Genomic DNA, 25,119 nt, shown 5'->3' on the forward strand with positions numbered 1-25,119 from the left:
AAAGGGCTGTAACACCATGCCTTGACAAGGTTGTGGAGGAACTGGAACTTTCATACATTGCTGGTGGCACAGTAAATTTGATACAATCACTTTGAAAAAAAGCTATTTGGCATTAGGTCCAGAACTAAACAGGGCATACCCTGTGACCTAGCAATTTCCAAGAAGTATGAACGGATCATGTCTACCAAAAGAATGTCCATGGTAGCTTTATTTATGCATAATAGGTAAACAGGCCCAAACATTGATCTACAAGAGAATAAGTAAATGGAGGTATATTCCTATAACGGAATACTATATAGCAATAAAAAAGAACTACTGATATATTCAAAACATGCACTAATCTCCCAGATATTATGCCAAGTGAAAAAAGCCTGACATAAAAGCATGCAAACTGTTATGATTCCATTTATGAAGGTCTCCCCCGCCCCCAAAAAAGGTGAAACTAATCTACAATGACGGAAATCAGAATATTGATTACCTCTGGGTGAGGGGGTAGATGACAAGGAAGGGACATTAAGGGATCTCTGGGGTAGAGGATGTATATCCTTTATCTTGATTTGGGTATAAAGGTCTGAAAGAATTCACTTTAAAAATGCATATTTATGTATATACCTGTTATACTTCAATAAACTTAATTTTTTGAAATTATGGGCAATAAAAAGAAATAGAGTATGATTTATTCTATAGGAAAGTATATTTATCTTACAAGCTCAAAAACCTTTTTTCTTTTTTTTAAAGATTTTATTTATCGAGAGAGAGAGAGAAAGTAAGAAGAGCACAGAGGGAGAGGAAGAAGCAGACATGCCACTGAGCAGAGAGCCTGATGTGGGGCTCCATCCCAGGACCCTGGGATCAGGACCCAAGCCAAAGGCATATGCTTAACCAACTGAACCACCCAGGTGCCCCTCAAAAATCTTATGTAGCAGAAACATTTGAAAATATAATGGGTCAGGCTTCATTATGGTACCTTATCTCTGAAATACTGGAATGACTCTTGTTACAAATTCAGAGCATAGCTATCCCCTCCAAATTGTTAGGGATGTGCCTCAAACTTCTCTGAGATTTTCCAAGCCATTTACAAATTATGGAAAACAAGTTATGGAGTAAAGTAGGATTTTCTTGTATTTGTACTAAAAACACTTTTTCCAAATTACACACGGGCAAACATATCAAAAAATAAAAACAGTATAACAAACTCCTATGTACCCATAACCCAGCTTCAAAGACTATCAACTTGATTTTAAATAATGTTGCTTCAACTATATACCCCCACCCACTTCCTCCCACCTCAGATTAAGTAAATCACTAACATCATATGACTTCATAAGAACTTCATTATATGTTATTTTAAATAGCCACAATACCATTATCACATTCCTAAACTGTAAATAATAAGTCCTAATTAAATTATCTAATCTCAAATCAAACATCAGTTATCTAATCAGTATGTAAATTCCCCCAAGTGTTCCAGAAAACTTCTAATAATTTGGTCAAATCAGGATTAAATAACTTCCATACTTAAAATTGGTTAATGTCTACTTTTAGACTATAGGTCTATCTATCCATCTACCTTTCTGTATCTATTTATTCAATCTCCATCTCTTTCTCCTCTGCTTCTACTCCCTCTCTCTCCCCTTCCTCCCCCAACCCCCAACTTCCCTACTACTTGTCGAAGATACTGGGTCCTATTACTTTCCCAGCATGGCATTTACTGATTACATTCCCCTGATGTCACATAACATGTTCTTCTGTGCCCTAGTGGTTACCTATCAATACTTGATCAAATTCAAGTTTGATGTTTTTGGTAAGAATACTTCACAAGCAATGACACATATTTACATCAGGAGGCACATGTCTGGTTATCTGTCTTTGTTGTTTTATTAGCAGCCACTGTTAACCACTGAGATACAGAAGTTCATTAGATGTTGCAGAACAGTGATATTTGTGCTTTTAGGGTTGGGGGGGGCGAGAGAGCGTGCTCTGTCAATACTCAGTGTGTACGTTATTTTAATAATGTAACTCAATTCTAACACTAGCCTTAGGACATGGGCCCTTGCAACTGTCCATGTACCAGGCATTAGTTGTAAATTCAGAGGTCCTGACAGGCATCTACGCTGACTGACTGCAAAATTCAGGGTTCCTGCAACTCCTCGGGTTCAGCAATTCACTAAATAAGTCACAGGACTCAGGACTTAAAAATTTGTGATTACAGGGGACGCCTGGGTGGCTCAGTTGGTTAAGCAGCTGCCTTTGGCTCGGGTCCTGGGATTGAGTCCCACATCGGGCTCCTTCCTCGGCAGGGAGCCTGCTTCTCCCTCTGCCTCTGCCTGCCTGTGCTCACTCACTCTCTCTCTCTCTGTCTCTGACAAATAAATAAATAAAATCTTAAAAAAAAAAAATTTGTGATTACAGTTTTTCAAAAAAAAAAAAAATACAAATCAGGACCAACCAAGTGAACAGCCACAAGGAGCAAGGTCTAAGAAGATCCTAAATGCACAGCTTCTTTGCCCTCTCTGAATCAGGGCACTTCACCCTCACAGAACACCAGTATGTTCACCAACTAGGAAGCCACATCAAGCTTCAATATTCAGCATTTTTAATGAGCTCCATTACAAAGGCATGGTTGACTGTATCACTGACCTCAACCTCCAACCCCCCCTTCCCTCCCAGAGATTGAAAGATTGAACTGATGTCACATGGCTCAGACCTCCAATCTTCTAATCACATGGTTGGTTTTTATGGCATGACCAGCCCCCATCTTGAAGCTATCCAGGATCCCACTATGAGTCCTGTCAAAGTATCGGGGCCCACCATGAATAATAAAGACAATCCTGTCACTCAGGAAATTCCAAGGATTTAGATTCTCCCCACCAGGACCAGGGATGAAGGCCAGTCAAATTCCTTATCATACAACAATTATTGTGGCTAGATAAATATATTACTCACTAGTGAATCAAATAATATAGTATAATTACATTTCCTTTCTTGGTCAACATTTTTATTTTCCTATAGTCAAATTGCCTTTTCTTCCATTTGCAAAGGTTTCTTTTTAAATCTCCCATTCCCTACCAGCCTCTCAGTACAATTTTCCACAGAGTCAATCCCATGATTTTTTTTTTCTTTTTTTTTTTCTCCCCCATAGAGATTACTTCCCGGTTCCCTCCAGCTTTTATCCTGCTCCTCCCTGGAATGGCTACTGTGCTGCACAGCTGTTGTTCTAGAACATAACCATGGGAATTCCTTTGGCCTCCCTCTTCTGTTGAATATCTTATTTCTAGATCTTATTCTACTCCCTCATTAGGGATCACATCCACCAATAGCTTCCCAAGGACAGATGCACAAAGACACAGTTTTGTAAACAGTTTTTTAAAATAAACTTTTTATTTTAGAATAGTTTTTTAGACTTAACCAAAAAATGTGAATATAATACAGGGGGATCTCTATATTTCGAGTCGGGTTTTCCTATTACTAACATCTAATATTTGTCACAATTCATGAATGAATATTGGTATATTATAGTAGTCCCCTCTTTTCCATGGGGGATACATTCCAAGACCGCTTGTGATGCTTGAAACTATGTAGAGCACCACGCCTTATATACACTATGGTTTTTCCTAGACATACATACCTATGATAAAGTTCAATTTATGTTAGGCATTGTAAGAGATTAACAATGTTAATAATAAAATAGAACAATTCTAATGTACTATAATAAAAGTTATGTGAATATGGTCTCTCTCACAAAACCCTATTGTACTATATTCAGCCTTCTTGGGATGATGTTAGATAAAATGTCCACACGATGAAATGAACTGAGGTGAATGATGTAGGCATCATGATGTAGTGTTAGGCTACTAGTGACCTTCTAACAAGATGTCAGAAGGAGGATCATCTGCTTCTGGACCACAGCTGACTGCAGCTAAATGAAACTACAGAGAGCACAACCTCAGATAAAAGAGGGAACTACTGTATTTTCAACAAAAGATTTTTTCAGATTTTCTTGTTACTGAATGTCCTTCTATTCTAACATCCAGAATATCCTATTAAATTCATGTGACAGCTTAAGAGAAACTTTTTTTTTGATAGTTTAAGAGATACTTTTTTGATTGTGTATACCTTTTTTTTTTTTTAGAAAGTCTATATGCTAACCTCATACATAATAGTTTAACTAGGTTAAAATTCTAAGTAGGAAATAATTTTTAACAACAACAACAAAAAATTGAAGACAACTCTCTACTGTCTTCTAGCACCAGTACTGTTCAAAAAGTGTTTCACCATTCTGAGTTCAGACCATTTATAAGTGACCTGCTTTTTTGTCACCGGAGCTTTTAGGATTATCATTCAATCTTTAACAATCTGTCACAATAATATACTTTTCAGTGGTTTTCTTCTATTCATTGGTGCTAGGCACTGACGGGCCTTAAAATCCATGATCTTTGATTCTGGCAGTTTCCTTATATTGATTCTTTGACAATTTCTTCCCCATACTTTTCTCTCTAATTCTTATCAATCAGAATTTAGATATAACAGTTTCTCTATTAATCATATTTTTCTTTTTGTTCTACTTTCCTGGAAGTTTCTTCAACTTTACCTTCCAAACTTTCTATTGACTTTTAAATTTTAGGCTGTCAAATTTTTAAGTTTGAAGAGCTCTCCTTTATTCTGATTGCTCTTGCCCTCTTTCTTTCTTTCTTTCTTTTTTTTTTTTAAGGAGTATCTTGTTCTTATTATACGCCTATTATCTTCTCTTATCTCTGAGGATATTAACTAGACTTTATTTATATACAGTTGACCCTTGAACAAAAGGGACTTGAACTGCATGGGTCCACCTATACACAGATTTTTATAAATACAGTACAGTACTATAACTGTATTTTGTTTTCCTTATGATTTTCTAAATAACCTTTTCTTTTCTCTAGCACAGTGTAAGAATACAGGCAGCTAATCCATAAAATATAAAATATATGTTATCAACTGTTGGTATCAGTAGGGCTTCCAATCAGCAATAGCCATTTGTAGTTAAGTTTCTGGGGAGCCAAAATGCAGGCTTTCCACTGCACTGCGTGGATTTCCCTAATCCCCATGTTGTTCAAGGGTCAACTGTATTAACATTTTCTTCTCCTTACATTCTCTTTCCTCTATATTCCTTTTGACTGATTTGGTCCATATCATCTTGGAAGCTTCAATATGGCAATTCGTGTGCATACATGGGGTGACTGCAATGTGAACCTCACTCTAGGGTAACCAGTGAGCAAACCAGCTTTTTTATTAGAGATTCCACAAAAGTCAGTATCTTTTCTCTGAGACCCTTCACTATCTCTTAAGAAGCATTTCCCCATTTCAATCTTTTGGCTGCTGGGTAGGTGAGCAGCTGTTAGTCTGCAGACTTTTTCCTCAACCCCTGCTCTCAGTCAGGTGTCTCACCTCTGCCTTCTCCCGTGCCCGATTTCCCCGAGTCTCAAGCACATCTGGTCTTCCCCACTCCTGTCCATTGAAGTACCTGACACTTCCAGTTGTGCTTTTCTGAGATGCAAAAGCAAAGCTGTGTGCTTCCCAATGGTGGACAGTCTGTGAGCACTCTGGTGTCTGCTCTCTGAAGTGAGGGACCACTCTTCCACCTACATTTGCTCTTATTGGGAAATAAGGGATTTCAGAAGTCCCCTAGTCTCATCAAACTGGAGCTTCCTGTTTCTCACTGTTCTAATTTTAGAGAGGATTTCCAAAATATAAGAGGCTAGAAATACAGTTATTTGATCATTTTAAAACTGGGAAGTTCCCCAAGTTTCCTCTGAAACACATTATACTAAAGTAGACTAACTTTAGTTGAGAATGAGATACTAAACACACTACTCAAAAAAAACTGATTTTATACTCCCAGCAAGAACACTTCTTCCTATCATCTCCTGCTATCAACTATCAAATCTAAATCAAATGAACAGTTTTTAGAAACTATTATGTGCACAACTTTAGAGACTACAATGACGTATGAGATCCATTCTGGATATCAGGTATTCTATAAATCACCTATCCTCTGGTTAGGACTTTAAATATTAAGCATAAACAATCTGACTTTTAAACAGATATAAATATTAAAAATTTAGCCTGATCTTTTTAGATAGATAAAAATATCATTTTTCTAGGGGCTCCTGGGTGGCTCAGCTGAGCACCCAGCTCTTGATTTCAGCTCAGGTCACAGTCTCAGGGTCCTGGGATCAAGCCCAGTGTAGGGTTCTACACTCAACGGGGCGTCTGCTTCTTTCCCCTCGCCCTCTGCCCTGCACGTGCTCTCGTGCACTCTTTCTCTCTAAAATGAATGTCTTTAAAAAAATATATCATTTTCCTATATTCTAAGTCTCAAAATCAAATCCAGCATTGCATAGTTATAGATGAGCCAAATATTACCTCACAAGTACATTTTTTCCCTAAGAAAACAGAAAAGTATAAAAATTATTTTTATGGACACAAAGTATTTCTTTGTGTATTTTTTATTTAAAAATAAAACTGGAAACTCAGAGGCTTCCTTAGTCATCTCTGTAAGCACCACTGTAGTTCTACAATAATCGGTCACCTACACAATGGCCACGCAATGGGGGATCAACTACCCCTTCTCCATCAAAGGAAGTGACAAATTCTTTAGTTCTCTATGTCATACTGTAGGTAAGTGTTTGCAATAATGTAAAAACATGACCAAGTGATCGGTCAAACTTCAGTCAATCAGAAAAGTCTCATTTGATGTAAAAAAAGAATTTTAATTTATTTATTTAAGACATAGACAATGGAGACAAGGATTGTCCTACTGCTTTTGCTTTACAAGATCCATTCTCTGCTTTAAAGCCACAAATATTCCTAAAGTGGTAGCAGATATAGCAGCTGGTAGTTGGATAGAAAAATCTCCTAATCGAGTTCATTAATTTTTTATTTTCATAAAATAATAGTGTGATTCTCTCTATTAAGATGATGCCATATTATCTGGGGAGTCAACTACCATTATTAATTTTAGGAAGCTAATCAAACCATACCATATCTTAAATCAAAAGTCTTTTAATGTTGCTTCTGGGACATTGGGAAAAGACATGAAATAGATTACTATTTTTTATCCTTCCTACTGTTGATATTTTTTACCCATGTGCGTATTCTGCCTTTCTAACAAAGAAGTCCTTTCCTACCACGAATAGAAAGATGGTACAAACTGAGCCGGTAGACTCTTTTATCTATTCCACTTTCCCAAAAATCAGTGTAGCACTGCTTAATCCCCTGTTTCTCAAGGTCACTTAACATTTTCTTAAAACAGAGTTCTTAAAAATAAAATTTAACAGAAAACTTACTTGACTACTATTTACTGAATTATTTGATTATTGTAAAAGACCACCAGTTTTAATTACCATTAAATAGAATATTAGTGTAAAATGTGTATGTATATATGTAACCATTAAAATTTTTAAAATTCGGGACGCCTGGGTGGCTTAGTAGGTTAAGCGTCTGCCTCCAGCTCAGGTCATGATCCTAAGGTCCTAAGATGGAGTCCTCCATCAGGCTCCTTGCTCAGTGGGGAGCCTGTTTCTCCCTCTGCCTCTGCCTGCTTGTGCTCTCTCTCTCACAAATAAATAAATGAAACCTTAAAGGGAAAAAAGTTTTAAATTTTTAAAATTCGTCAATGCAGTACCTAAGATCATCTTCTGCTCTGGGAAATACTTGATCTAACTCTGAAATGCCTACCACCTTGCAATGGGAACCAATGAAGCAAAGACCAGCAGCTCCCACATCATTCATACTAGAAGTACTGCTTGTTTTTCTGTTGGTTTCTTAAAATGAAAAAATTAAGCAGTCAGCCAAAATGAAATAAGGTGCCAAGTACTGAAATACCCCCGGGGACAACTCCTTCTCATGTTCTATGCACATCTGGGCCAGAGCCCAGTTGGCAACTGTCTTCCCTTCCTTCTTTCCAGCAACTGTGGCCTGGAATATAGACTCTATTTCCCAAACTCCTCAGCAGCCAGGTGTGGCTGGTATTCGATTCTGGAAATAAGATCCAAGCGGTAATATAAGCCCCTCAAATTACAGTGAATGGCTGCTCACAGCGAGGAAGCTGACTGAGCAGGGAGAGGCCCCTTTTTGACCTTCATCTAGCCAATTCAAAAGTGATGGCAGAAGTCTGGCGGTCTTGAACCACAAGTAACCTTGAGGGTAGAAGCCACAGGCTAAAGGGAAGGTGCATACTCACAGGAATCAAGGTTCCTGAGGACTCCATGGAATTACCATGTTTTTTTAATTAATCGTTCCCTTTTTTACTGCTTACCACAGAGAATCAAACATATTCTAGTTTTCTTTAAGCTGGGTGAAAAGTAAACTTCTCTCTTGTTAAAGTCATGACTATAGGCCCAGAAAAGCAAGAGTAAGCTGTCAATAAAGTCGATTATTAAAACAAAATATTTACAACTCACATGACTACAAGAATATTTGCTCAAGGTACCTCATTCATATCATCCAGTTAATTCTCATAATAGCTATCACCCCAACCTAAGCTATCATCCCAACATACACAGGCTTGTCCTTTCTCACTTAGTTCATGGGCTACATAGTTAAGAATTATCTTTCTCAAACACCATTTTTATGATCTCATTCTTCTGTCAAGAAGTGACAGTGTTTCTCTCTTGCCAGTTACATAAAACCTGAAACACAAATCCATTCACTTCTCCCAGCTGCACCACCCGGGGCTACCATCATTCATCTCCCACAATAACTACCCCAACAGCCACTCAGTCATTTGCCTGCTCCCACACCTGTTCCTCTCCAATTCACTGCAGCTGAAATGATCCCTCCAAAAGGCAAATCTGACATCACTTCCCTGCCTAAAACTAGTCAATGGCTTCCCACTACCCTTACTCTTCACAAAGTCTTCCATGAGCTTACCTTACACCCATCACAGTTCCACCTACCACTCACTTCCCCGGACACCCTGAAATTACCAACAAGGTAACAAGTTCTCTCTTCACAAAAGTCTTGTTCTAGTCCAAGTTTCACTCCAACCAGTGTCTCTGTCCCATCCTTGAGGTCTTCACTTGAACATCTCCTCTCCCATTAAGGCTTCCTTGAGCTCTGACAAACAGAATCTCCTAGCTCTCTGCCCCCACAGTGCTCCATACTCCCCCTCCCTTCATGACATTAATCACAAAGGTTTATATAAGGGTCTGCCGGGGTCACCACAGTCTAACTGCTAGCACAGTGCCTTGCAAAAAGTAGATGATTAATGAGTGGATGAATGAATGAGTAAATGAATGAAAAAAGATTATGAATGGAAAACTAGCCTCTTAGGATACTATCCACTATTTTGTCAGCTTTTTTTTTTTTTTTCCTTGTAATAATGTCCAGTCACCTACTATACAGAACCCCATATATCCCTCGGCCTCTCTCAACATCAAGTAGTGATCTAAAATGAAATTTAAGAAATTTAACAGAGAGAAGTTTAACTTTATGATGAATCTGCAGAGACACATTTTCTGTAGATGAATCTGAGGCTATCTTTGAAAAGAGATTGTTTTCAGTGTTAGGGAGCTACTTCATTCATAATGTGCCAGTGTGGCTATGAAGTGAACAAATCCAAAGCAGAATTAAGGGGAAGGGGAGATGAACCATTCTGGTTCAGGAAAGCATGGCAAATTACCCATGTAGTGACAGTTCATTGTTCTTGTCATTAAGATTTGCTTCCTCCATTGACACTGAGTATTCTCAGATTTCATTTTGTTATGGAGTAAGCAGGTAAGTAAGGTAGTTTTCAACAATACACAGAAAGAAGCTACAGGCACCATCCCTATCCCTACTGGCTTTGAGGGTAGGTAAGATGGCCAGGGGCAGAACTGAGGTAGAGGAAGTGAATAAAGGGAGGGGGAAAGGGAGGTTAAAAAAAAAAAAAAAAAAAAGGCCTCTGTCTTCATGTATAAATATAACAGCAGAACCCGAATTTGCAAGCCTTTGTGAAGATGAAAACTGACAACTATAAAGAATATCCCAACTTGGCATCCAGAAGTGTCTAGCTTGTTACAGATTATATAAAATACTGGCAACTGACCAGGGCTTAGCTTCCAGATCTTATACAGTCAACAAAAATACTTTAGTTTGTGTAGGTTAAAAATATTCTACTCTTTTTGTCCTCAACTTGCTAAGAACAGATATTTTTAGTAAGCACCCAATCAACCTTATCAAAATCAAACATCAAAAATAGACTAGAGAAACACTGGAAGCAAATATGCTATTTTTAGCTCTTCTGACTCTTTCCTGCCACTACCCACCAAATTCTGACTGCAGAGCCCATGCATAAGAGCTTAGTTATTCTAGGCAGGTTCCGTCTTCTGACCCTTTTTTTTTCCCTCCCTGAACACCTGAATGCAGAAAACACTCGATTGATTAAAGATTAATACTGCCGCAAACCATGACAGCTGCCTTTCCTCTGAGTGCTTTTGGGGGATGGGGAGAATAGAAAATGACAGAGAGCTTGCATCAGTATTCCTCCTGGGGATCTATTACATGAAAAAAAAATTGCTATTTCAATTCCCTTTTGTTGCTAAAAATAGCAGCCTCAATTGATTCAAGCAAACAGGGAAGCGGCTTAGCAGTGCTGAATTTAGAAACCACTGAAGTCCCAAAGAGCAAATGCTAACGTAGTCTTAACACATGCCAGCTCATATTTAACAAAGAACAAAGAGAAGCATGCAGGCTGCAAGTTAATAAAACAGCAGCAACTTCCTGCATTTTTATCTGAGAAAGGCAGTGAAAAGGATACAAAATAAGACAACTATCACTTATTCTCCTAATCATATTTTGATAAAAAAGTAATTTTACAGGGAAAATTAAATCAGATTATGCATAAGCCCAGACACTGTGGGCATTTCCCACAACCCCATGGTTTGGAAAAATACACGCCTTTTTTCAAGCACGGTGCATTACTAGAGAGAAAGAAAACGCCCAGCTTCCAAATGTGCTGTCCCAACAGCGAGGTCCCTTTTCCCACTCAAGTTTGCCCATGAGGTTTCCCCACCCAGCGGGCCCTCTCTCACCTCCCCCTTCCTCTTCTCTGGACCCAACCAGACACTGCAGACAGGTAGAGTTTATCACTTCAAAAACTAACCAACCGAAAAATCAAACCAAAACACCATTCAAAGCACCTAGGTTCAGGACAGGGGGAGGAGGAACTGCAAGCAGCACCCTCTTGAGGCGGCCAATCCTGGGGACGGTCTTCCCGGCAAGGCCTTTCATCTTCTGCTGGCACCACACCCCAAAAAGACCTTCTGCTTGACTTTGTCACTTTGCTTGGCTAACTGAAAACTTTTCCAGCTAAGGATTCATTTCAGTGACTGCCACATCCTCTGCAAAAATTCAAACCCTTGTAAAAGAATTGAAAGGCTATCAAGCCCTGCGCCTTGGTGATTTGGTGGATTCAGACTGCTTTGTGGTCTCCTTTGGGGATAGCCAAAACCAGGGGGAAATTTGGAATGCGTGTAGGAATTCTGACCGGAACAAAGAAGTTACTACTCTGCATCACAAACCTAGGAATACACCACAGTAGTTTAGAGGCCAAGAGCAGCCTACCCCAAAATGTGCCACTCTGGCATACTGATTGTTTTGAAAGAAGTTACCTAATTCCAAGGGCACTCAGACCCTCCTCTGTCCCTCTGAGAGCAAGAAATAAATCTCTCACATGAAAGGTACCCTCCCTATGCTAAGAAATAAAAAGACATCCTTATCACTGGGAGACAGGAACTTTAGAAAGGCTTCTTTCTAAAGACAGGAACCAAGAAAGCTGTAGAAACAAACCTGTTACTTTTTAACTATCTGTTAAAAGGTAACTTTTTAACTATCTCAGCCCGAATTCTGCTTAGAATTCCTTACTCCTCAAAGCTCCCAAACATGTTCTCTTCATCCCATCAATTCCTCAAAAATGTACTGTATCTTGGCCAAAAAGTATAAAAACTGTCTGCCTTGGTCTTTTCCTTGGGTCTCAATTTCAATATTGGGCCTCCAGGTGCACATAAAATGTTGGGTTTTTTCCCTCCTGTTAACCTGTCTCATGTAAATGTAATTGTTAGCTCAGCTGGAAGACCTTGAAGGGTAGAAGAAAAATTTTTCCTTCCCTACAGTGCAAGGACTTTGGGCTTCTGCTATTTTGGTACAAAAATCAGTATGTGAAGTGGTTAAGAATATGGGTGGAGGGGCACCTGTGTGGCTCAGTGGGTTAAAGCCTCTGCTTTCAGCTCAGGTCATGATCCCAGGGTCCTGGGATGGAGCCCCGCATTGGGCTCTCTGGTCAGCAGGGAGTGCACTTCCCTTCCTCTCTCTCTTTGCCTGACTCTCTGCCTCTTTATGATCTCTGCCTGTCAAATAAATAAATAAAAATCTTAAAAAAAAAAAAAAAAGAATATGGGTGGAAAAATCAGACCAGCAAAGTTCAAGTCCAGGTTCAAATTCCAACTCTGCCATCTATCAGAGGCTAGTTAACCGCTAGTATCTTGATTTATCTGCAAAGTGAAGATAATACTATGCATCCCACAGTCATTGTAAAAATTCCATAAGATAATGTTAATAACAATATTCAGCATTCAGGATTACTTGAGAATTAAACGGGACAATGTATATAATACAATGTACTTAGCACACAACTTGACAAGTAGTAAATTTCCAATAAATGTTAGCAATAGACAACACTAGAAAGTGACAGGGGTATAGAAAGAAAAATAAAAGAGCTACTAAGATTAGATATGATACCAAAAGTACAAACAACAAAAGAAAAAATAGGCAAGTTGGAGTTAATCAAAACTAAAACTTCTTGCAAGTGCCCAGCTGGCTCAGTCAGTGGAGCATACGACTCGATCTCGGGGTCATGAGTTGGAGCCCCACATTGGGGGTAGAGATTACCTAAAAATAAAATCCTAAAAACAAAAAAGGAAAAACCTGAACCTTCTTGAACATCAAGAGACTGAAAAGACAAACCAAAGGATAGCAGAAAATATTTGTAAATCATAGCTTTAATAAGAGTCCAGATTCAGAATATATAAAAGACTCCTAATACCTCAAAAATAAAAAGACAACTCAATATTAAAATAGACAAAGGACTTCCAGAGATATTTATCCAGAGAAAGTAAACAAATGGCCAAAAAGCACAGGAAAAAATGTTCAGTATCATTAGAGAAATGCAAACCAAAAGTACAATGACAAACTAGTTTGGCCACAATTTTTTAAGCAAGAAAATGGAAAATAACAAGTGTTGGTAAGGATGTGGAGAGAATGGAGCCCTAGTACACTGCTGGTAGGAATGTAAAATGGTGCAGTTGCTGATGTAAACAGTTCAGCTGTTCTTCACAAGGATAAACACAGAATTACGATGTGACGCATTAATTCTACTCCTACCTATATACTCAAAAGAACAGAAAACAAGTATCCAAACAGAAAATAGTCCATGAATGTTTGTTAGCAGGACTATTCACAACAGCCAGATGGTGGAAATGACCAAATGCCTATCAACTGATGAATGGATAAACAAAATGTGGTTTATCCATACAGTGGAATATTACTCAGCCATGATAAGGAATGAAGTACTGACACGTTTCAAAATACAAATGAACAATCGGTATGAAATTATGCTAACTGAAAGATGCCAGATACAAAGATCACAAGCTGTATGATTCCATTTATACAGCATCCAGAATAGGAAAATCCACAGAGAAAGAAAAGATTAGTGATTGCCAGGAGCTGGGGAGAAAGGGATGAGGAGTGACTGCTTCAATGGATATGCTGTTTCCTTCTGATGTGATAAGAATGTGCTGGAACTGGACAGAAGTGATGGTTGCACAACACTGTGAAGCTACTAAATCTCACTGAATTGTACACTTTAAAATGGTTTATGGTTCATTTTATGTTATAAGAATTTTACCTCAATTAAAAAAAAAAACTCTTTCAAAAGTTAGTAAAGATTAGCTTTTTACCAAGGGCTAGAGCAAAAAAGGAAAAGAAATTGCTATTTCTCTTGCTGCATCATCCATTGAATTTTGCTGCATTGTCCCTTGAATTTAGGAAGCAAAAATCCAATCAATACATCATTCAATTTACACAACAGAATACAGAGGAACCTAAGTTTGGACTGCCCCTATGGGCAGAACGGTCTCTTTTCATCTATCTAATATTGAGAACTTATTTTGTGCCAAACACAGGATGGCAAGTACTTTACAGACGCTGTCTTAACTGTCTTAACTGTCCCCACACTCTATTAGGCATGATTAGTAGCTGCCCCAAAACTAAACGAGGGTCCCAGAAAATAAAAGGCTATAGCATCTAGATTTACAAATAAAGAAACCATCTCAAGAGAGGTTAAGTGACTTGCCAATGGTCATATCAACCTAAATGTCAGAAAATTAATCCTCCACACAACAGAACACGAGCTACAAACTTAGAACAATCTACAATACTCATTAGCAATAATGCATGTTGCATACACAAATATTCGAGTCCCTTCCTCATTAGTCCCATAATGCAGAATCTGACTTTTTCACTATTCCTTAACCAGCCTCTTAGCCCAAGGCAGTCTGTCCGGTGTTTCCCAAATATAACATATTAGGCAATCGGCTCCATTGTGTGCCCAACTCAATCCTTATATTAAAAGTGGCATTTCTCTTCACTCCCCAAGGTGGCCATCAGCCACCTTGCAATCAGAAAGCTAAAGAATGTGTACAAGTTCAAGATAACTGGAAGCAAAGAAACAAAACCATTCCTGACTTTTTGTCTGGCTCTTAATCCTAATGATTAATTAGGTCATGAAACATAGTAAGGAAAAAGAGTTGGCGCTAGAGTTATGAGATGCTTATCTCCAATGTTCTATAATCCTGGCTTTTTCTTTTTTGAAGAATTTATTTATTTATTTATTTATTTATGAGAGAAAGTGTGGGTATGAAAGAGAAAGAGAGCACGAGTGGGGAAGAGCAAAGGGAGAGGAACAAGTAGATTCCGTGCTGAAGCACAGAGCCCAAGGCGGCGCTTGATCCCATGACCCATGAGATCATGCCATGAAACTAAACCAAGATCCAGATGCTTAACCGACTGAGCCACCTAGATGCCCTGTGGCTTTTTTTTTTTTTTAATGTAGACAGAGTGGTTAACATTCAAATGATAACTGTCCCATCTATGCAACTGTTTTACGTTCAACATAAATTATCACATTTCTTTTACTTCTATGTAAGATATCTATATCTCATAAATGCCTACAGGCTTGAATTCACTTAAACAGGTCCAAATTGGAACAGTCCTGTAGCTCAAAATAAGAAATATGAGCTTTTGGGTGGCTCAGTCAGTTGAGCCTCCATCTCTTGGTTTCAGCTCAAATCATGATCTCAGGGTTTGGGGATCAAAACCCAGGTTGGGTTCAACGCTCAGTGTGGAGTCTGTTTGAGATCCTCCATCCCTCTCCCTCTGCCCCTCCTGCTCATTCTCTCTCTCTCTCTTTCATTAAAATAAATAAAATCTTCTTTAAAAAAAAATAGCAGCTTTTGACATATCTTATGGTTGTACACATTTAACCGGCAGAGTAATAACTAAATCAAACATTTCCTTAACTTATAAACATTAGGCAAACACACTAATTAGTCCATAGTGCTTACTACTTGAGTTTCCTTAAAATATACAATTCAGGCCTGATAAAATTGAGAGTTGTAAGGAGATCTACTTGGTAATTCCAATAATTAACTTTTACTAAATGGCCCAAATTCATGTACACCAAGGTAGATAAATATCCAGACAGAGTTTAGTATAAATTATGTGGCTTGTTCCAACTTAACTCATCCAGTTTAAGCTTTTAACAATATTCTTCAGCTAAGTGGGTAAAATCCTCCAAAACAAAGAGACCTTGGATTTCCGTCACTCTGAGAAGTAAATCCCTCCCTCTGCACTAAGACGCCAATCTGCTTTTAAACCACTAGGTTTACCACAGTAACACTACAATAAAGTCATAGTTAGAGCCAGAGTATCCTAGTGAACAATTTCTTCCTCAAGGAATAGAGGGTTCCCTGAAAAGTCAAATGTTAATGATTTAGTCGAAGAGACCTCACCATATCCCTAGGTACTTTTTACCTAGGAGAAAGCAACTTCATCTGCTGTCCTGCCGGACTCATGTCTGATCAAGAACTTTAAAAATCCTCCCCAAAAGATAGTCTGATAAACAATTTATGATATATACCTTGAAGACTGAGATAAATAATGTATCAACAACAAAAATCTTTTAAAGAGGTTTTAAATTAATTTATTTATTTTTTAATTTTAGTCAGCTCTTTGCTCAAGGTGGGGCTTTAACTCACAATTTCAAGATCAAAAGTCACATGCTCTATCAACTGAGCCAGCCAGGCTCCCCTCAACAACAAATGTGAGGTAGGAAATAAAGAAATCTAATCTATTCTCTCCAAGTTTTTTCCCCCTCATCCCTGAAGAGCCAAAACCAAGGAAGCACAATTCCCGCCTGTCAGACAACATCTGGCTAGATCCTCATTCTACTTTTTAGGAAAACCCAGCACTGCCAATGCAATTATGCTAAGCAACTCAACAACTATCACACTTTTCAAAATGAGCACTCAACGAGATATATTTCCAACAGAATCTTTTAAAGGAACTTCATGTAATCCAACACTATTTTTCTGAGTTCCAGAGACTGTATTGTACAAAAAATAGCTGTGAGTTGACCAGAAGTCGGGGGAAACCTATGATCTAGTCCTGGCTCTGCTAAGTGTCCCTGGCCCAGTAATTAACATTTTTTAATTTAAATTCAATTAATTAACATATAATGCATTACTGATTTCAGAGGTAGAAGTCAGTGATTCATCAGTCTTAGATAACACCCAGCGCTCATTACATCACATGCCCTCCTTAACGTCCATTATCCATCTATCCCAACCCTTAAACCCCCTCTCCTCCAGCAATACTGTTTCCTATGATTAAGAGTCTCTTATGGTTTGTCTCCCTCTCTGATTTCATCTTATTTTTTTCCTCAATTCCTCTAAGATCCTGTTTTGTTTCTTACATTCCATATATGAGTGACATGATGCGATAATTGTCTTTCTCTGGTTGACTTATTTTGCTTAGCGTAATAACCTCTAGTTCCATCCATGTCACTGCAATGGCAAGATTTCGTTTTTTTGATGGCTGAGGAGTATCCTACTGCGTGTGTGTGTGTGTGTGTGTGTGTGTGTGTGTGTGTGTGTGTGTGTATGTATAACTTCTTCTTTATCCATTCATCTGTTGATGAACATCTGGGTTCTTCCCATAATTTGGTTATTGTGGACACTTCTGCTAGACACCCTGGGGTGCAGGTGGATCACTACATTTCTTCTTTGGGGTAAATCCCCAGCAGTACAATTATGGGGTTGTAGGGTAGCTCTATCTGCAACTATCTGAGGAACCACCATGTTTTGTTTTCCTGAGTGGCTGCATCAGCCTGCATCCCCACTGTAAGAGGGTTCCCCTTTCTCTGTATCTTCACTAACATCTATCATTTCCTGACTGGTTAATTTTAGCCATTCTGACTGGTATGAGGCGGTTTCCCATTGTGATTTTGATTTGTATTTCCCTAATGCCAAGAGATATTGAGCATTTTTTCATGTGTCTTTTGGCTATTTGTAGGTTTTCTCTGGAGAAATGTCTGTTCATATCTTCTGCCCATTTCTTGACTGGATTATTTGGTTTTGGGGTGGTGAGTTTTATAAGTTCTTTATAGATTTTGGATACCAGCCCTTTATCTGATAAGACATTTTCAAATATCTCCCATTCCGTGGCTTGCCTTTTAATTTTGCTACCTGTTTCCTTTGTTGTGCAGGAGCTTTTTATCTGGATGAAGCCCCAATAGTTCATTTTTACCTTTGTTTCCCTTGCCTTTGGAGACGTGTCTAGCAAGAAATTGCTGCAGCAGAGGTCAAGGAGGTTGCTGCCTGTGCTCTACGCTAGGATTTTGATAGATTCCGGTCTCACATTGAAGTCTTTCATCCGTTTTGAGTCTATTTTTGTGTGTGGAGTAAGGAAGTGGTCCAGTTTCATTCTTCTGCATGTGGCTGTCCAATTTTTCCAACACCATTTGTTGAAGAGACTGTCCTTTTTCCATTGGATATTCTTTCCTGCTTTGTTGAAGATTAGTTGACCATAGAGTTGAGGATCCATTTCTGGGTTCTCTATTGTGTTCCATTGATCTATGTGTCTGCCTTTGTGGAAGTACCATAGTGTCTTGATGATTACAGCCTTGTAGTAGAGCTTGAAGTCCAGAATTGTGATGCCACCAGCTTTGGTTTTCTTTTTCAACATTCCTTTGGCTATTTATGACCTTTTCTGGTTCTGTAAAAATTTTAGGTTTATTTGTTCCAGCTTTGTGAAAAAAGTTGATGGATTTGGATAGAGGTTGGATTCAATGTGTAGACTGCTCTAGGTAGCATAGGCATTTTCACATATTTGTTCTTCCAATCCATGAGCATGGAACCTTTTCCATTTCTTTGTGTCTTCCTCAAGTTTGTTTCGTGTTCTGTAGTTTTCAAGTACAGATCCCTTTGTCACTTTGGTTAGGTTTATTCCTACGTGTCTTATGGTATTAGGTGCAATTATAAATGGGATTGACTCTTTAATTTCTCTTTCTTCTGTCTCATTTATTTTATATCCTGCCACTTTGCTGAATTCCTCTAAGAGTTCTAGCAATGTTGGGGTGGAGTCTTTTAAGTTTTCCACATAGACTAGCATGTCATCTGTGAAGAGTAAGAGTTTGACTTCTTCTTTGTTAATTTAGATGTCTTTTGTTTCTTTTTGTTGTCCAGTTGCTGAGGTTAGGACTTCTAGTACTATGCTGAACCACAGCGGTGAGAGTGGACATCCCTGCTGTGTTCCTGACCTTAGGAGAAAAGCTCTCAGTTTTTCCCCATTGAGATTGATATTCACTGATATTCACTGTGGGCTTTTTGCAGATGGCCTTAATGATATTGAAGTATGTACCCTCTATCCCTACCCTGGGAAGTTTTAGTCAAGAAAGGATGCTGTACTCTGTCCAATGTTTTTTCTACAACTATTGAGAGAATCATATGGTTCTTGTCCTTACTTTTATTTATGTCGTGTATCACAATGATTGATTTGCAGATGTGGAATCACCCTTGCAGCCCAGGAATATATCCCACTTGGTCGTGGTGAATAATCCTTTTAATGTACTGTTGGAACCTAAAGGTGAGAATTTTTGCATCCATGTTCATCAGGGATATTGGTCTGTAATTCTCCCTTTTGGTGGGATCTTTATCTGGTCTGGGGATCAAGGTAATGCTGGCCTCATAGAAAGAGTTTGGAAGTTTACCTTCCATTCTGATTTCTGAAACAGTTTCAGAGGAATAGGTATTAATTCTTCTTTAAATGTTTGGTAGAATTCCTCTGGGAAGCCATCTCTGGGCTCTTGTTTGTTGCCAGATTTTTGATTACTGCTTCCATTTCCTTGCTGGTTATGGGTCTGTTCAGGTTTTCTATTTCTTCCTGTTTCAGTTTTGGTAGTTTACATGTCTCTAGGAATACACCCATTTCTTCCAGATTGCTTAATTTCTTGGCATATAGTTGCTTATAATATGTTCTTATAATTGTTTGGATTTATTTGATGTTGGTTGTGATCTTTCTTTTTCCATTCATGTTCTTGCCAATCTTATTAATTCGTTCAAAGAACCAGCTCCCAGTTTGGTTGATCTGTTCTACTGTTCTTTCAGTTTCTATTTCACTGATTTCTGACCTAATCTTTAGTAACTCTCCTCTCCTCCTGGATGTAGGCTTTACTGGCTGTTCTATCTCCATCTGCTTTAGGTGTAAGGTTAGGCTGCGTATTTGAGACTTTTCTTATTTCTTGAGAAAGGCTTGTACTGCTATATACTACCCCTCACCCCAGAACTGCCTTTGCTGCATCCTAAAGGTTTTGAAAGTTGTGTTTTCATTTTCATTTTTTAATGAGCTTTTAAAATTTTTCCTTCATTTCCCAGTTGATTCATTCTTTAGTAGGATGCTCTTTAGCCTCCATGTATTTTAGTTCTTTCCAAATTTCCTCTTCTGATTGAGTTCCAGTTTCAAAGCATTGTGGTCTGAAAATGTGCAGGGAATGACCCCAATGTTTTGGTACCAGTTGAGCCCTGATTTGTGACCCAGTATGTGATCTATTCTGGAGAATGTTCCATGTGCACTCGAGAAAATGTGTATTCTGTTGTTTTAGGATGGAATGCTCTGAATATATCTGTGAAGTCCATCTGGTCCAGTGTGTCATTCAAAGTTTTTGTTTCCTTGTTGATTTTCTACTTAGATGATCTGTCCATTGCTGGGAGTGGGGTGTTAAAAGTCTCCTACTATAATTGTATTATTTTCTTTTTTTTTTTTTTAAGAATTTTTTTTTAAGGTTTTATTTATTCATTTAACAGGAAGGGAGAATACAAGCAGGGAGAGCAGCAGGCAGAGTGGGAGGGAGAAGCAAGCTCTCTGTTGAGCCAGAAGCCAGATAGGGGACTCGATCCGAGGACCCTGGGATCATGACCTGAGCCGAAGGCAGCCGCTTAACGAAATGAGCCACCCAGGCGTCCCTAATTGTATTATTTTCGATGTGTTTCTTTAATTTTATTATTAGTTGGTTTATATAATTGGCTGTTCCCATGTTAGGGGCAAAAATATTTATAATTATTAGATCTTCTTGTTGGATGCACCCTTTAATTATAATATAGTGTCCTTCCTCATCTCTTATTACAGTCTTTGGTTTAAATTCTAATTTGTCTGCTACAAGGATTGCCCCCTACCCTGCCCAGCTTTCTTTTGATGTCCATTAGCATGATAAATTGTTTTCCAACCCCTCACTTTAAATCTGTCATTGGGTCTAAAATGAGTCTCTTGCAGACAGCATATCAACGGGTCTTGCTTTTTTATCCAATCTGATACCCGGTGTCCTGTGACTGGGGCGTTTAGTCCATTTACATTTAAAGTAATTATTGAAAGATACGAATTTAGTGCCATTGTACTACCTGTAAAGTGACTGTTACTGTATATTGTCTCTGTTCCTTTCTGGTCTGTTACTTTCAGGCTCTCTCTTTTTCAAATGCAAATGATTTAACAGAGTTTCATTACTGGAACCAGACTAACTTAAAGAGAAAGATCTCTGATGCCTTAAGTTAAAAGTTGTCTTGTTTACTGATCTACTCCTCTACCTTGAAGGTATGATGGAAGGATAACATTACCTCTTATTTAATGTTTTAAAAACATCTTCGATTCCTCATAAGATTAAGACAGTGCTAAATTTATAAATTCAATGTTCTACTGGATTCTATCAGACGTAAAATGTCCCATGTTTTTCTTAATTGGTCGTTGATCCTTAAGATACAAGAGCATCTGAAGCAATTCTTTAAATGTCACACACCTTTCCATGCCATCTGCTGGTCCTTACTAACTTAATGCTCCACTGCCTTTCCTTTTCAGTTTTTCAGAATGAACATGACCTTTAAGATGCTGAAACATTGCAGCAATGTTTGCAATAGTAAAATTTAGACCATTTAATGCTAAAGAACCACTAAATAAATTATAATATATAATTTAAAAATACATATAGTGTATATACACAATGTATATATAGTTTATATATAGTGAATATGGTATAATATTATGGCATATATAGTAATGTAGAATATACTCATATCTATATTATATATAGGATATCAATACAATGGAAACACAGTGCATCTATCAAAAATTATAGCCCCAAAGAATAGTAATTGGCAGTAAAAGGTGTCTATAATAACTATTCAGTGAGGACAAATTAGAGCAAAATTGTGTAGAGCAAAACTGACCATCTTTGTTTTAACAATATTTCTCCTGAAGACCCTTAGTTGGAATTTGTTTCACTTTTTTTTTTTTTTTAAAAGATTTTATGAAAATTCTAGTTAGTTAATATATAGTGTAGCATTAATTGCAGGGGTAGAATTTAGTGATTCATCAGTTGCATGTAACACCCACTGCTCATCACCCATTTACCCTCATCCCCCCATCCCCTTAGCTGGAATTTCTAATGACCACTATCTAATGATGATCCAAAAGAAGTTTACCAATGATCTTGCTTATAAATAAGCCAATTCCCAGGTGCAACAGAAGTAGCAAGTCCAGTTACCATCTTTTATATAAAAAAAAGATTTACATGCACACAAGCATGTATGTTTGTGTGTACAATGGAGAAGGTCTAACCAAATCTAAAAGGTCATACATAGACCAAGGAGTTGATGGGAATTACCTCAGAGGACTGTTAAGTACTTTTTCTTTTAATTTATTTAGCAGCACTTCCTATTTTTCTAAATAATAACTAAAGGCATTTCTTGGATAATTTTTTTTAAAGTATAAAATTATATTCTGTAAATGCTAACTTAAGCAGAATTACACTGTGGAAGCCCCTATATGGTTATTGCCACAGTGAGATGGTCTGTTTAATTAACATTTAAAGCCTAGGACAGAATAGCACTTAATAAACTCAGGCTTTCCAGAAATGAAACCAATAAAAGGCACTGGACCTATTCTGCCACTTCTGGAAAAGTGGGCAGCCACTGCCCACTATGCACCAACTGCCTGCTTCAAGTCCACCTCTCCTGGCCTGAGACCAAGAGGTACAACAGGCAAGAGAGAAACAGGACTGATCAGAGAGGGGGATTTTTGTGGGTTTCTATGGCTTTACCCTAATAGCAAGTACTTGAAGAAAGAATTGTAAAACAGCATTAGGAGATGGGGGTATGTTCTCTGGGGGTAATTTATACCACAAAGTGTCTTATAATCATGAGCTACTCCTCTAGCATACTGAAGATTCAAATAATCTCAAAGTTCATATAAAGTTCTTTCTAAACTGGGTCTTCATAGACCCTTCTACTCGGGTTTTATTTAAATATGACAGGGCTATTCTGAGCAAGTGAGCAGATACTACATAAGAACAGTCAGGAAGAGCCACATGGGTGGCTTAGTTGGCTAAGCCTCCGACTCTTGATATCAGTTTAGGTCTTGATCTTGGGGTTTGGATTTAGGCCCCACATTGAACTCCACACTGGACATGGAGTCTACTTTAAAAAAAAAAAAAAAAAAAGAATACTCAGGGAAATAGCTACCGAAAATAATGAGAGCTGCTGTAATATTTTACATTGAATTTGTTGTCTGATAAAGTCTACTTATTCCTTCTAACATTACTCAATCTAAGAGAACCAACAAGGCTACCCTCAGCTTCAGCCGACCTCTTGGCCTGTAAGAGGCCACAGTCCACTCTGTCATATACGATCTGTCCCCATCAATGAGAATGAGCTTATTATATACTGACAAGTCCTTAATATAAAGTATATTTAATAAGTTTACCCTTCAATAGCTGTAGCTTTGCATTTATAAACTATATAAATGAAATCTATTCTTGAATCATTATGCAAAGCAACTCTCCCCAATTAACTTAATAGAAGTCTTAAGAATCTTTTGGGAATGCACACACCCCACACTTTAGCTATTTTTGTAAATTTATATTTTCTTATACCAGGTTTTCTTAAGAGTGGACCACACCTGTATCCTGACAGGCTGGCAGCTTCTAATTTGGGACAGAATGTGTACAAGAAACCAGATGGAAATTTTAATAGGCCATGTCATAACGTTTGTTATTATAAGAGTTTTTCAGATACTACCTGAAGGTATTTAATTTTGGAAGCTCAGTCCATTAGAAGGCCAATAATGAAGTTGGGAAATTCCTTTCATTCAATTCAAGTGGAGAATCAAACAAACAAAAAGACACTCTTTCCATGAGCAAAAGATTCTAAAGGTAACTGTTGAGTAAAGGTATAGTCCTGGGGCTTGACTCTAGGAAGCATGTCTCTGAAGTAGGACAGAGTTCTGGACCAAATCATAACCAAAGGTAGGTCTCAGGCAGAGCTACAGAAATTGGGGTAACTGTTTATATGAGCCATCTCAGCCCGACACACACCCTCAATTTCTCCTTTCTTCCTCTGCTCAGGCTCCTGGGAGTCAACCTACTTACACTTCGTCAGCATTACTCTCACCTACCCCACCCCTTCTACTTGTCCTCACAAATAACTCTGGTCTGAGGTACTTAACTAGCTCAGTTCACTCATCCATAAAATGGCCACAGTAGAAGTACTTAACTCAGAGACTGGGGTAGGAGTATGGATAGCAAATCTTGTAACAGTTCCTGACACACAATTAGCCTGACGTGAAGCGTCAGCCCATATATATATATGTATACATATATATATATATATAAAATTCATTAGGAGACCTATATATATATATATATATATATATATATATATATATATATAATTTCTGCTGTTTAGAGCAATGTTTGATATAACAGCACCATATATTAGTGTCATTACTTGTTTTAAGTATCTGGTTGCTCGTCGTCATAGACAGTGAGAACAGTAATAAGAACATGTGAAATTTTTTAAATTTAGAAATCTTGGGATGCCTGGGTGGCTCAGTTGGTTAAGCGGCTGCCTTCGGCTCAGGTCATGATCTCAGTGTTCTGGGATCAAGTCCCACATCAGGCTCCTTGCTCGGCAGGGAGCCTGCTTCTCCCTCTGCTTCTAGCCTGCCACTCTGTCTGCCTGTGCCTGTGCTCTGTCTCTCTCTCTCTCTAACAAATAAATAAAATCTTTAAAAAAAAAAAAAAAAGAAATCTTACACAAATCTTATATTCATGGTTCCCGACTACTTGCTGACTAACAGCACTCTCATCCAAAAGTCCATTTTGAGGGTGACACCTCCACCCTTTCTCACATCTCTACCTCTGCTGTGCCTTTCTCTTATTAAGCCTTTGTTTACTGAAACTCAGTCGTTCTCTTGTGGGCTAATTTAAATGGCCCCTCCTTTCTGAGGCCCACCATCTAATATATTAATAACTTGTACTTTCCTTTTGTTTATTTGCCTCGCTCCCCAATTAGAATATAAGATTCATGAGGATAGAGCTTGTTATACTTTATTTATGGATGAATCCTTGTGCCTAGAATAGTACCTGGCAAATACATTTTCAATAAATATTGTTGAATGCTGACTGCGCACTCTGGCCTACCCCAGGCTTATTAGATAAATCTC

General features: G+C 38.1%; 1 protein-coding gene across 3 annotated transcripts in view; it reads right to left on the reverse strand.

The window, feature by feature from the left end:
• The window catches only part of LOC101673521 (very-long-chain 3-oxoacyl-CoA reductase), a 325,507-nt gene that overhangs the window by 268,827 nt on the left and 31,561 nt on the right, over positions 1-25,119 (reverse strand). The window lies entirely within an intron of this gene.

Source organism: Mustela putorius, unplaced genomic scaffold, assembly GCF_011764305.1.
Source record: "Mustela putorius furo isolate JIRA1106 unplaced genomic scaffold, ASM1176430v1.1 tig00003859_pilon_pilon_pilon, whole genome shotgun sequence".
NCBI classification, from domain to species: Eukaryota; Metazoa; Chordata; class Mammalia; order Carnivora; family Mustelidae; genus Mustela; species Mustela putorius.